Raw genomic sequence first — 12,749 nt, 5'->3', positions numbered from 1 at the left:
TTTTTTTTTTTTTTTTTTTTTTTTTTTTTTTTTGTGCTGTAGTTTTGCTTATAGATTATCTGGTTTTGGTAAATCTTCATTAACAGTTGAGACAAAACATAATCAATTGATCATCTATCACACTGCTTCAGAGGCCCAGTTTCTATTTATGAGAACAAAGGGAAATGAAGGAGGATTTTTAAGTGTCACATGACACCCCCCCCCCCATGTCAACCACATTTCCTCCTCATTTAGAGTGGCTTTGCTTGACATCTGAATATTCCGTTACTCATTATAGAAGAAAATGACTCTGAATCTACTTCAAGTTATACTATAGTACAGTTATAAAAATTATGTGGTATTGGCATAAAACCAAAATATTGATCAATGGAGTCAAAATGAAGATCTACATATAAAATCACATACCTACGGACATCTGCTTTTTTATAAAGAAGCCAGAAGCACACACTTGAAAAAAAATGAAATTATTTTTTTTAACAAATGGTGCACCAAACTGGATGTCTGCATGTAGGAGAATGCAAATAACTCAAATTTATGACCCTGTACAAAAATCAAGTACAAGTAAACCAAAATCCTCAACATAAAACCAGACAGATAAAAGATAATGTGGGAAACAGACTTGAACACACTGGCCCAGAGGACAAGTTTTGGAACAAAACACTGATAGCGCAGACAATAATATCAACAATTTATAAATGGGACCTCATGAAACTGAAAGACCTTTCCAAGGCAAAGAACACTGTCAAAAGGACAAAGAGGCAGCTTACAGAATGGGAAAATATTTTCATCAACTCCATTTTCTGATAGAGGTATAATACCTAAAAAATTGTAAATATCTCAAGAAACTAGATACTAAAAAACCCAAATAATCCAACTTAAAAATGGAGTACAGATTTAAACAGAGAATTGATAAAAGAGAAATCTCAAATAGCTCAAAAACACTAAAGAAATGTTCAACATCCTTAGCCATCAGAGAAATGCAAATTCAAACCAACTTAAAATTCCATGTCAGAATAGCCAAGAAAAACACAAGTAACAGCTCATGCTGATGAAATTGTGGAGAAAGGGGAACACTCCTCCATTACTGGTGGAACTGCAAACTTGTACAGCTACTTTGGAAATCAATATGGCGATCTCTCAGAAAATTGGCTGATCTATCCCAAGACTTAGCCATACCACTCCTGGCACAAAGGAGTGCTTTGTGCTCCATACCCAAACGATGCTCCATCCTACCACAGTTCATAGTGAACAGTGTTCATTATGGCTTTATTTATAATAACCAGGAATTGGAAATAAACTAGATGCCCCTCAACTGAAGAATGGATAAAGAAAATGTGATACATTTACACAATAGAACATTACTTAGCTGTTTAAAAAGTGACATGAACTTTTCAGGCAAAAAGATGCAACTAGGGAAAAAAAAAAGAAAAAAAGATCATCCAGTGTGAGATAATCCAGACCCAGACCCAGAGAGACAAATATGGTATGTATTCACTTACAAGTAGATATTAGCTGTTAAGTGAATGATATCAAGCAACAATCCACAGAGCCATAGAGGTTAGTTTAAGAGGAACGTTCTAGCTGGAAAGGGGAAAGAGAATAGATCCTGCAGGTAGACTGGGTGTGTGGGGAGGGGAGCAGGAGGTATGTGGAAAATGGAGGGAGAGCATTCGGGGAGATACAGCTGGAAATCAGGAGCATTTAGGCAACAGCTTGGAAACCTAGAGCAGTGGAAACTTTCTGGAATCTTTGAGAGTGACCCTGAGTGAGGACAATTAGTAACAAAGGATATGGAGTCTGAACTGGCCATCTTTTGTAGCCAGACAAGGCTTCCAGTGGTGGGATTGTGTTACATTTGGTTGAGTTGTTGGCTGAGAAGGTGATAGGAAGATGTATAAACAAGCCTAGCTGATGGAAGAACAGAAGGACATTCCTGAAAACTGACAGAGGGGCCCCGTTGCTAATGACAACATCAGCACAGCTCATTAAATGCTGAGAAGTGAAGCTGGTGCCTGCATAGTTTTCAGCCCTACAGTCTAGTCTTTTTGGCAAGAGAAGGTACTCTACAGGCTATAGAAAGAGAAACCTGGGTGGGAGCCTACCACAGATGTCCTCTGAAAGACCATCCAGCAGGAGATGGACACAGACTCACAGCCAAACTTTGGTCGGAGCAAGAAGTCTTATGGAAGAAAGGAGTCGGGGGAGGATAAAGGACTCAGAGGGAACAGGGGCTCCATAAGGAGACTAAGAAAGCCAAAAAATCTGGGGACAGGGGAGCCTGCAGAGAGTGATGCATCAACTAAGGACCATGAATGGAGATAACCTAGACCCCCTGTTCAGATGTAACCTGTGGAAGTTCAGTCACCAAGAGGGTCCTCTAATAAGGGGAGCAGGGGCAGTCTCTAACATGAACTCTATTGCCTTCTCTTTGATCACTTGCCCCTGGCAGGATGGCCTTACCAGGCCACAGAGGAAGAGGATCCAGGCATTGCTGATGAGACTTGATGAGCTAGGGTCAGATAGTAGGGAAGGAGGACTTCCCCTTTTTAGTGAACTAAGGGACAGGGGTGGACAAGAAAGGATGGGAGGATGTGACTGGGAGGAAATGAGGATGAGGGCTAGTATTGGGATTAAAAGTGATTAAATTGTAAAATATAATAAAATAAAAATTAAAAAAAATATGTACTGGAGTAATGATGGCACAGATCTTGTGGGAGTAGGCAACAAATGTTTGTTTATTTTTAATTTATTGTTAATTTATATATTTACTTTACATATAAATTATGGTCCCCTCCCTCCTCTCTTCCTAGTCCTACCCTCCCACCCTCTTCACCATATCTCCCCTCCCTTTGTCCTCAGAAAATGGCCCTACCCACCAACCCACCTGAGCACATCAACTAACTCAGAATTGAGCTTCTATTTATCCACTATGGCCAGGCAAGGCAGCCTGGCTAAGGAAAAGTGTTGAAAAGCAGGCAACAGGTTCCATGTCTTAGACAGCACCTGCTCAACTTACTAGGGAACCTCATGATGTTCAAACCACCCATCAGTTACACCCATATATAGGATCCAGGTCCAATCATGTGTGTTCCTTGGTTGGCTCTTCTGCCTCTAAAAGCCACTGTGGGTCTAGGTTAGCTGACTTTTTTGGTTGTGGGGAGAGAAATGAGTTTGGAGGGCATTAGGGGGAAACATATGTGGGGAGGGAAGGTTTGAGGGCCTGGAGAGAAAAGAGAAACCAAAGGTGGGGGCATCCCTGAGACAACCTGGAGACCTGTGACAGGGTAGGCTATGGAGAGGATGTTGGGATGTCTGTAGCTGAGCCTCCTAGCAGTATGAGACAGGAGACTTGAGGAGGCTACCTTCTAGCCAGGCAGGAACTACAGTGGTAGGAGGGGAACACTAATCCACCTGCAAAACCTTCAAACCGATATTTACCCTGCCTGCAAGATGTACAGAGATAAAGAATAGAGTGGAGACAAATAGAATAACCAACCAATGCCCAACCTGAGACCCTCCCCATGGGAGAGAGTCAACCCCTGACAACATTGAAGATACTCAGCTACATTTACATACAGGAGCCTAGTTTAACTTTCTCTGAGGAGCACCCCCAGCAGCTGATTGAATAAGATGCTGAGACTCACAGCAAAGCATCAGGCCGAGCTTGGGAATTCCCAGAGGGAAGAAGACCAATGTTTTGTTTAACATGAAGCCCACCCACAAGAATGGAGTACAACTGAATGATGAGGAACTGGAACCAGAGACTGGATGACCCAGAAACCTAGGGTCGAACCAAACATGATGAGCAAAATAAATAAATGAAATGATATATAGATGGACAGATAGGTGATAGAGAGATAGATAGATAGATAATAAAATGATTTCTAATGATATTCTCCTATACTCATAGATCAATGCATTATCAAGTCATAATCAGATAGGCTTCCTCAGGCAGCAGACAGGAGCAGTGAGACCTACCACCAGACACTGGACAAAGAGATAGTGTAATCTGGAGGTCTCCATCAGAGCCCTCCCCTGGGAGATCAGGGAACCCTGGAAGAGGCTGAGGAAAGATTTCCAGAGTCAGGGATGGAGGACATAAGGAGAATAAGGCCCACTGAGTCAACTAATCAAAGCTTACATGGGTTCACAGACACTGAAGTGGCACTATGAGGCCTGCATCTGTCTGTGCCCGGTCCTGTGTGTCCATGTTATGGCTGGTAGCTTGGTGTTTTTGTGGGACTCCTAACAGTCGTAGCAGGTTTGTTTCTGATTCTTTTGCGTGATCTTTTGCCTCTTACTGAGTTCCTTGTCCAGCCTCTATCTGAGGGCTTTTACCATGTCTTATTGTATCTTCTTTTGTTCTGTTGTGGTTGTTGTCTCTTTGAGGCCATCTTTTTTTCTGAAGAGGGAACAATGGAGGGGGGTGTAGATCTGGCAGAGAGGACAGGTGTGGAGAGCCAGGAGGCAGGAGGCATGGAGGGAGGAGAAAGTGTGGTTGGGATTTATTGTAAGAGAATTGTATGAAGGATCTAATTTCAGTAAAAAAAAAAAAAAAATCTGAGTTCTTACACTTTTTTTATATCTACATTGACATATATTTTATGCCCCTGTCATTGTTGTTTTTTTAAATAAATGGAAATTATTTCCTTCCTTTGCACTCAGAATCATTAAGCTATTTTCCTCTGAAAAATTTCACTTATAATTAAAAAAATTATAATGTTATAAGGGTTCACAGAAATCATCTAGTCTAAGTATTTTATATTAATGAGATATTTCAGGTATAGAATTAATTTATACAAAAGTAGTTCAAGATACAGTGCTGGGAAATAAGATACTATGGATTCAGGTGTAGGTACTGAGGATGCTGGGGCCACATTCATTAACCCAATCTTTTTCAGAGGTAACTTTGGCACTGAATTTTGCTTATTATCTTCCTCAGGTGATAATCTGGGGCTACATATACATAGTCACCAAATTAATAGATCCCATTATTTTTAAGTGCTTTTGGTTATGTGTATGAGTGTTTGTCTGCACGTATGTATGCATTGTATATATGTATGTATGTATGTATATACACCACATACATTACTGGTGACCATGGAGTCCAGAAAAAAAAAATCAGATTCTGAACCTGGAATTACTAATGGTTGTGAGCTACTGTGTGAGATTTGAGAATTAAACTCAGTTTTTCTGGAGGAGCAGCAAATGGTGCTAATCAATGAGTCATCTCTTCAGTAACGTGTTTAAATTTTATATGTACTTAGGAATTAATATCATTACATATCTTAGGCAATAGCCAATATTTTTATCTAGATATTATTTTTGTGATTTATCCATGGCAACTCAAGTATCTAAGGGACTTTCATTTTTCTCTGTGATACTTCTCCTATTACAGCACATTAATATTCTATAGACTCAGAAGTAGTTAGACTTTGTATTTTTAGTTCTTTTCAGCAATCCTGCAATGACTATTGCTAAGAATGGAAAGAGGAATTTGTAGGTTGTGAGATTATTCAATGATTTTTTTTAGCTGCTTTCTGGACCCTCTGAACTTTCACCCATTCTAATCTCCACAGTTTCTTCACATCATCATTATGCAGTGCTACTAGATTTGTGATTTTAGCCAATTTCATGGCTGTGAAGTATCATCTTATCATCTTGCTGTGAATTTCTCTAATGACTAGCGATCTCCGAGTGCCCCTTTCAGGCCCTTATTGGACAGTGAGACTTCTCTTCAGTCAAGTTATTCCTCATCTTCACAGTTTATTTTGAGTGTTGAAAATATGTTTATGAGAACTATATAAGTACTTTCTAGTTTTTTTTTTGTTTGTTTGTTTTTTGTTTTTGTCCTTTAGGCTACCTTAAAAACAAACTCAGGTATGATGAGATGTTAAAAAAAAAAAACTAGTATATTGTCATATGCATGATGAAGCATCAAAATAGTTTTCACATGCCTTCATTGCTTTCTAAAGCCACCTGATATTTACCCAGTTTCTATTAAATGTATGAATATTTTTCTGGGAATTCTTATCTCTTCCTATGAGCTAGTTTCTATGACTGAAACTTAACTGCAGCCATTCTGGATTAAGACTTAACTTCATGAAATTTGTTCCTTAGGTTTTTATTTTTTTAATCAGTTTTTGTTTTCCTCTTTGCTTTTGTATTTGTATTTTAGGACTATCTTTTCAGGGTCTGTGAAAAAAAAACTGTAATGATATCTTAATAATAATTACATTTGTATTATAGATTAATTTATGATATTAAATGTTCCATTTAGGAACATGTGCATTTGTTGATTTGTCTTGAGTTTTAATAGATGAATTAACCATAGGCAAAAAGCTACTACTCAAAGTCACATATAGCCAATTAACAGCAGAGCCAGTGGTAGAAGTGTCTCCTGACTCTTTAACAGTTCATACACTTAAAGGCTTAATTATTTAGACAGTTAAGAAAAATTTTCCAGTTTTTTGCAGCTACAGAACCCATCAGCATGAAAGAGAATTCAACTTCTGTATTTTACCAGGCCCTTGATAATCAAAGTGTTCTCAGAGGGCTTGTTAAAATTGGAGAATCTCAGCCCTAAAGACCTAGAATCTTCATTTTAAAAAGCTTGCTGGCTTATTGATAGACCCTGTTTGTGAGACTATGTGGAGTGCTGCTTCGCAAGGGAGGCCTGAAATTCACTGCATTGATCCCTTTCTTTGAAACCTGTCAGAACTCCTGGTGCTGACTAAGAGGCCACTGATCTCTAAAGGTTCCCATCAAGCATCCTGGAGGCCTAGGTAGGCACCGTCCTTTCCCTGAACACCCAGAGACGTTATACCTGCTTTTCTAAACAGACATCAATGAGAATGAGAGGTGGTAGAGTGAGGGGTTGTAGGAAGGGCTTCTCAACCGAGGGTGCCTACTGCTTTCACAGAGAACCCAAGTTCACTCTTCAGCACCCAGGCTGGATGGCTCACGAAAGCACGTGACTCCTAGCCTACAACAACTTCTCCTGCCCTCTTCGGGCATCTATACACACATGTGGCATACACATGAGCCCACGCACACATATGTACATGTGCCTAACTTAGTAACACAAAAAAAAAATCTAAAAAATAGTCCGAAATAAGAGCTGGCATGATAGCTTGACACCAACTCTGAACGCCTGATTTGGATGCCCAGGGTCCACACGGCAAAGGGAACTGGCTCCTAAGAGTTTTACTCTAGCTTCCATGAACCGCTCTGGATGTGTGCTTGCACATGCGCATACAGATAAATAAATTTAATGAAAAGAATTTTAAAGTCCAAAATTGTAAAACATATGAATGAAATAATTCATATTCTTTATTTATTCAAAGGAAAAACAATATTAAATGCTTTATGAAAACGTGTTTCAGGAAGTTTAGGGCTTTGGGGGAGAGTGTATGTGTGTATGCATGCGCGCTCCTGTCTGTGTGTGTGTGTGTGTGTGTGCGCGCGTGTGCGTGTGTGTGTGTGTGTGTGTGTACTAACTACTAACTATGAGTATTTAGAAAATATACGTTTCTTTAAAATCACAGTGCTTCCCCAAGTTGACATTTTAGCTATTAAATTCTTTTTTTTTTTTTTTTTTTTTGGCGGGGAGGGGGTTCATTTAAATGCCTCTGAGGGGTCAGAAACAGATTTTTCAGTCTTGCAGTGTAAGGCAAAAGCCATCCTATATGTTTAGGCAGTTGTATTTTACTAGAATTAATCGGGATTCAACCCCCTAGTTCCTAAAACAACTCCCCAGAAGCCAGGGGAACAGGGAGGGTGTAGGGGTGGGGGCTGGGGGTTGGAAAAGGTGAAGAGGGGATGGAGGAAAAAAAAAGTGAAATCCCTGCAATATCGCCTCGAGCCACTAGGGGTACCTTTGTATCATTTTTCATTCTGCACCGATTTGGAGTAGAAACCTGTATTAGGGGAAAACCAGGGTCCTCGGCATTTTTTTTTTTTTTTCTTTTTTTGCGAGCAGTGCACCCAGAATCCAAAAAGATTTTTACAAAAAGGAAGAAGAAGAAAGAAAGAGAGAAAAGGAAAGAAAGAAAGCACAGTTCTTTGGTAACCCGGATACAGCTACAGAATCGTTCTACTGGACACCAGCACTGGGAATTCATTTTTTTTGAGGTCAATTTCCAATCGAGATAAATCTATTGGATTAGTAGGATTATCTGATCGCAGCTCAAAGAAGTAACGCTGTTTGATCGTTTGTATTTCTTGCCTGATGGTCGGAATTACACGGATGCGGCTTTGGTTCGCCGGGATTCTGAATCGTGGCAGCATCTGGAGAGAAAAAAAGCATCAATCCACACGTTTAGGAAGTGTCCGTGGGTGAATAAAGAGGGGGGGGGAGGTGTAACCGGGGTTGCGGCTGCTTAAAGGAAAAAAATAATAATAATAATAAAGGAAGCATCTTGAATTCTGAAACAAGAATTACCGACTTCCAGGGCTTGGAAAGAAAGCATCTACAAACTGGTAAATACTTTGACCATTTCGGCTTGAATTTGACAGCGAAGTGTTGGTGGAAAAAAAAAAAACAAAACAAAAAACCTGTCTCCTTGAATAATTGAAAGAGGACTGGGGGAAGATGAGGGGGCTCCCTCCGTGGACGCGTCTCGCCGGGGGTAAGTTTGTGGCTCCTTCCTAGGGGAAAGGGCTGCGGGTTCGGGTATCCGCGTGCGGAAAGGGGATGCGGACGCAGCGCCTGAGAAATGGGGCGAGCAGGCTGGACGCCCACCTCGCGCAGCTCCTGGGCTCCGCGACCGCGCCGCCCGCACCAGGCTCCAAAGCCTGGGTCTCGTGGGGGAAGCCAGGCAGCCTCCTGCCTCTCAACTTTGCCTTGGGAAAAAAAAAAAAAAATCTCTCAGCAGGGAGATTCCTCTTGGACCCGGTGATTTTTCTCTTAGCGACACTTTAAGGAGAAGAGACAGGCAGCGCTTTTGAAATCCTCCTTGGGGGGCGGGAGGGAGAGCTCAGGGCCACGTCGGGCTTCCTAGGCCCAGTTTCCCAGGCTGTCTAAGCTTCCTGGGGAATTTCGCTGTGGAGGCAAGTCGGTAGGAGAGTGGCCTTATTCATAAGCTCCGGCATTCCCTCCCTCTGTTTCTTCCTGCCCTTCCGCACCACCACCTTCTTGAGGTCGGACATTAAAGGGTTATAGTCGCTGCATCTGATCCAAGAGAAAGAAGTAGGGTTCTGCCACACAGGTTATCTTGTGACAGCCTTGTCGGACTTTGCATAATACAGTCCGAATTAACTTTCTTGAGTGAGTGAGCCTCTTTGCAGCGTTTGTGCCCAGGGCCCAAGGCTGGTGAGTGCACCAAGCACCCAGCTGCATTCGTGATTCTAGCCTGCCTTGCCCTGCTCCTGACTCCTAGCTTTTTCTTTCCCAGTGATCTGTGAGCTCTTGAGTTTCTGGAGATTTTCTTGCAGCTGAATTTAGGTTATTATTATTATTTTTTTTTCAGTTAAAGAAATTTTGTAGCTCTCGAGAAAAAAAAAATAGAAAAAAAAACTCCTTTGTGCTCACAGAAGGAAATCGATTTCGCCAGCAGTAATTAAAATTAATCTCCCAAATGTGTAAATATTAATTGATTTAGGAAAGTAAAAGTTACTTTGGAATCTGGTAAAGGACATTATTCTCACCTAAGTTTGCTGTCCTCATAGCTCCAGTACAATTATATTTACATAAATGTTATACATTTACATAAGTAACATGTAAGTGTTCGTGAATTGTGTAGAAGTGTCTATAGATGGCTTAGACTGATGAGACTCCCTCACATCCCTTCACAATTCAGTGTGTTTTAGTTGGCCTTTTTCTATTTAAGGCCAGACATTCACTTTTAAACTAGCAAGCTCTCAAATGCACTGAAATAAAATGAGGATAGGTAATTGTCATCACATAAAATGCTGAATTTGGTGTACTTTAGACCCCAAAGAAAACATTAGCTATTTTCCCACAATTTGTGTTGGTAGATTGTGAAATGTGTGCACATCCCTGTAGAGTTTTAACATGAAAGACTCTCTCTTGAGTCTGGACTCATCAGAGACCACTCTTCAATGTCACCTGAGCTCATCCTCTCTGATACTTATTTGACAAGCTTTAAATACTTCATTCATCCTGGCTCTGAGAAGAGCCTTACAAACTTTCCCCTGGGTTTGCCTGTGTGACTTTAAACTGAATTCTGAAGGTAGTGTATGAAATTTATATTTTTAAGACACGATTGCCCAGTTGAAAACTTTTGAGTTCCAGGAATTTTAATGCAGAAACTTGACTGTTTCTTGTTTTGGTGGGCTTTGGTCAACCCTTTCTAAAATAGTAGGTTCACTAGGAAGAGATAGTTTCTACAAGCACATTCGTTTTCTGCTCCTCCTTTCCATGCCTCTCTGTCACGTGGTTTGTGTGCTTTGGATGGAAAAGAATGGGTGTTCTGTGTGTTGGTACATTCTAGCCACTGCTCCTAGCCACACAGTCCAAGAATATTTAACATCTTATTAAATTAATACAATTAATTTTAGGGGGTAATACAAATAAAGCATGCTGAATGATAGGTTGGTTAACATTTCTCTTTAGGCTACTTGAGAATACAATTATTGACATAAAAGTTACTAGAAATTCAAAATATAACATGGAGCTCCTTTTAAAGATTAATTTGCATATTCTGAAAGCAGTGAACTAGTGGTGACTGAGAGTCTCAGACTGCTGATGGCGGTGGTGGGCAAGCTAACACAACTTTATAGTAGTTGGGAAATATTTTTCTGTCAAGAGTAGCTGATATTTTTAAGGCTTCATTATGTTCTCTTTGAGTGGTGAAAAACAAAAGGGGGCAACTTTGACCATTTCTTTGTGTCATCTGCTTGGTGGGTTGGTGGTGTTTCTACAGTAACTCTTTACACAAAGTTCTGAGAAACCTTATGGGCAGTACATCCATGTTGGGTGGCCAATCGCAAGGGAAATATCCTCTAGAGAACCAAACACCACACTTCAAAATTCATAGCTAAAGTAGTTAATGAACACACGATCAACGCAATTTGACAAAGAGAGTGGACTACGTACAGAACCCATGAGTCATCTGCCACGTTCACTTGGTAAATTAACTACATTTTGTTCCACCCTTGCCAGCACACACATTGTGATGGTTGTTCAAAGGATCACAGGAGATCCTTGCTTGGTTCTTTTTATTTTATAAACAGATTGTCACAAAATGTATAATTTGGACTAAAAGGTTAAAAGTTTACAATTAGTGCTGAAAATTGCAAATGTTAAGTTCAAAAGATATAGCACTGAATTCTCCAAAGCTGTTGATGTGGGGTAATTGAGATTGCGTTCCCCTGGATATTACTATCTTCTGTGTTGTCTAACTGGTATAAAATCCAAAAATTCCTATCAGAGTGGCCATGACTCTCATGATTTTGAGATGATTGACTTCATTTGGTCTCATTGCCCATTTATTTATCTATCTATCTATTTATTTATTTATTGAAAGTCTACCTGCACCATGTAAGAGGAAAATTTTACTTTTCTGTGTTATTGAAATTCAGCAGGCACCCTCTGTAGTACCGAACTTCTCAGCTGTGCTTTGCTGGGACCTGCAATAAAAAGTCTACCTTTCTATGAATTTGAAATATCAATGTTTAATCCTTAAAGTTTGCAAAGTCCAGAAAAATAAAGGTGGAATTAATGAATGCCCTCAACAAATCTAGATATGCTTTTCATTTCTTCTTATATGATAATTCATAATTTCTTGGGGTAGCCAATCTTTATGGCCTCTAGCCAGCAACCTTCCTATCTATCTCCAGGAATGATTCTTGAATAGCAAGACATTGTTTTAGGAGTTCTTAGTCTGATGGTAATGAAAGTGTGTTGACTAGTATCAGTTATTGCTATGCTGGCATAAAAGAATGTGGGTTATCTTTGTTCCCTCTCAAAAAAGGAAGAAAAGTAAAGAAAAATTGGACTCATGTTCTCTTTTGGTAGCATATCTGTTAGGGGAAAAAAGACTGCCAAGTGAAAGCTTAACTGAAGTCAGAAAACTAATAAATCACTCCAGGCATTTGAAATTATTAGACATTAAACTTTGGGGGATTTTATATGAATTCTTTTTATAGAAGTCAATATAATCTCTTCTGTGCCTATTTCCATTGCATGTAAGAGAGAAATTCTACTCAATGGAAGGGTGCTTTACTGCTGCCATTACTGCAGAGTTTATAGATCAGGGATGTGTCCGCACGTGAGACTCAGTAAAAATGCCTCTTGTGTGAAAACTTATGGGCCTTGCAGGGACTCTCTCATCCTGACACTCATAAAACATTCAATTCTCCGTATTTATTATTTAATTTTCTTCATATATATATATATATGAAGAAAATTAAATTATATATATATATATATATATATATATATAATGAAACGCTTCAATATATGGATGTACAGCCACACATGACAGGCGAGTGTGAAAGAGTCTAATCAGTTTTAATAATACACATATTAGAAAATGCTAAAATAAGTTTAATTAAGAAAAACAAATTAAGCATGAAATTCATTTCGGACAAGCATGAGTTCAGTTAGTGCTACAGACATAAAAATAATAACCCACAAAACAAAACAAAACAAAAAACACAGTGCTCTACCACAGCAAATAAAGTTTCAGGTGAGACCTGAACAGCCAAATGAAGTTGGCATAGTAAGACTTACCTTGAGTCCTGAAGCTTTTATGGAACTTGTGAAATATATACTGTTTTGTTTA

General features: G+C 39.6%; 1 protein-coding gene across 3 annotated transcripts in view; it reads left to right on the top strand.

Annotated features, from left to right (window-relative positions):
- Nlgn1 (neuroligin 1) overlaps positions 1 to 12,749 on the top strand; it is a 997,420-nt gene that overhangs the window by 206,243 nt on the left and 778,428 nt on the right. For 2 of the 3 annotated variants that reach the window (XM_055625985.1, XM_055625982.1), the window contains exon 1: positions 7,916 to 8,630. The exons of the other annotated variant lie outside the window; for it this stretch is intronic. The gene's annotated coding sequence lies outside the window, so the exon portion shown is untranslated. Of the gene's footprint in view, positions 1 to 7,915; positions 8,631 to 12,749 lie in introns of those variants that run through there. 3 annotated transcript variants of the gene reach the window in all.

This window comes from Psammomys obesus, unplaced genomic scaffold (assembly GCF_907164565.1).
Source record: "Psammomys obesus unplaced genomic scaffold, mPsaObe1.curated_primary_1811, whole genome shotgun sequence".
NCBI classification, from domain to species: Eukaryota; Metazoa; Chordata; class Mammalia; order Rodentia; family Muridae; genus Psammomys; species Psammomys obesus.
The sequence above is the reverse complement of the archived record's forward strand: the minus strand, read 5'-3'. Positions and strand labels throughout refer to the sequence as shown.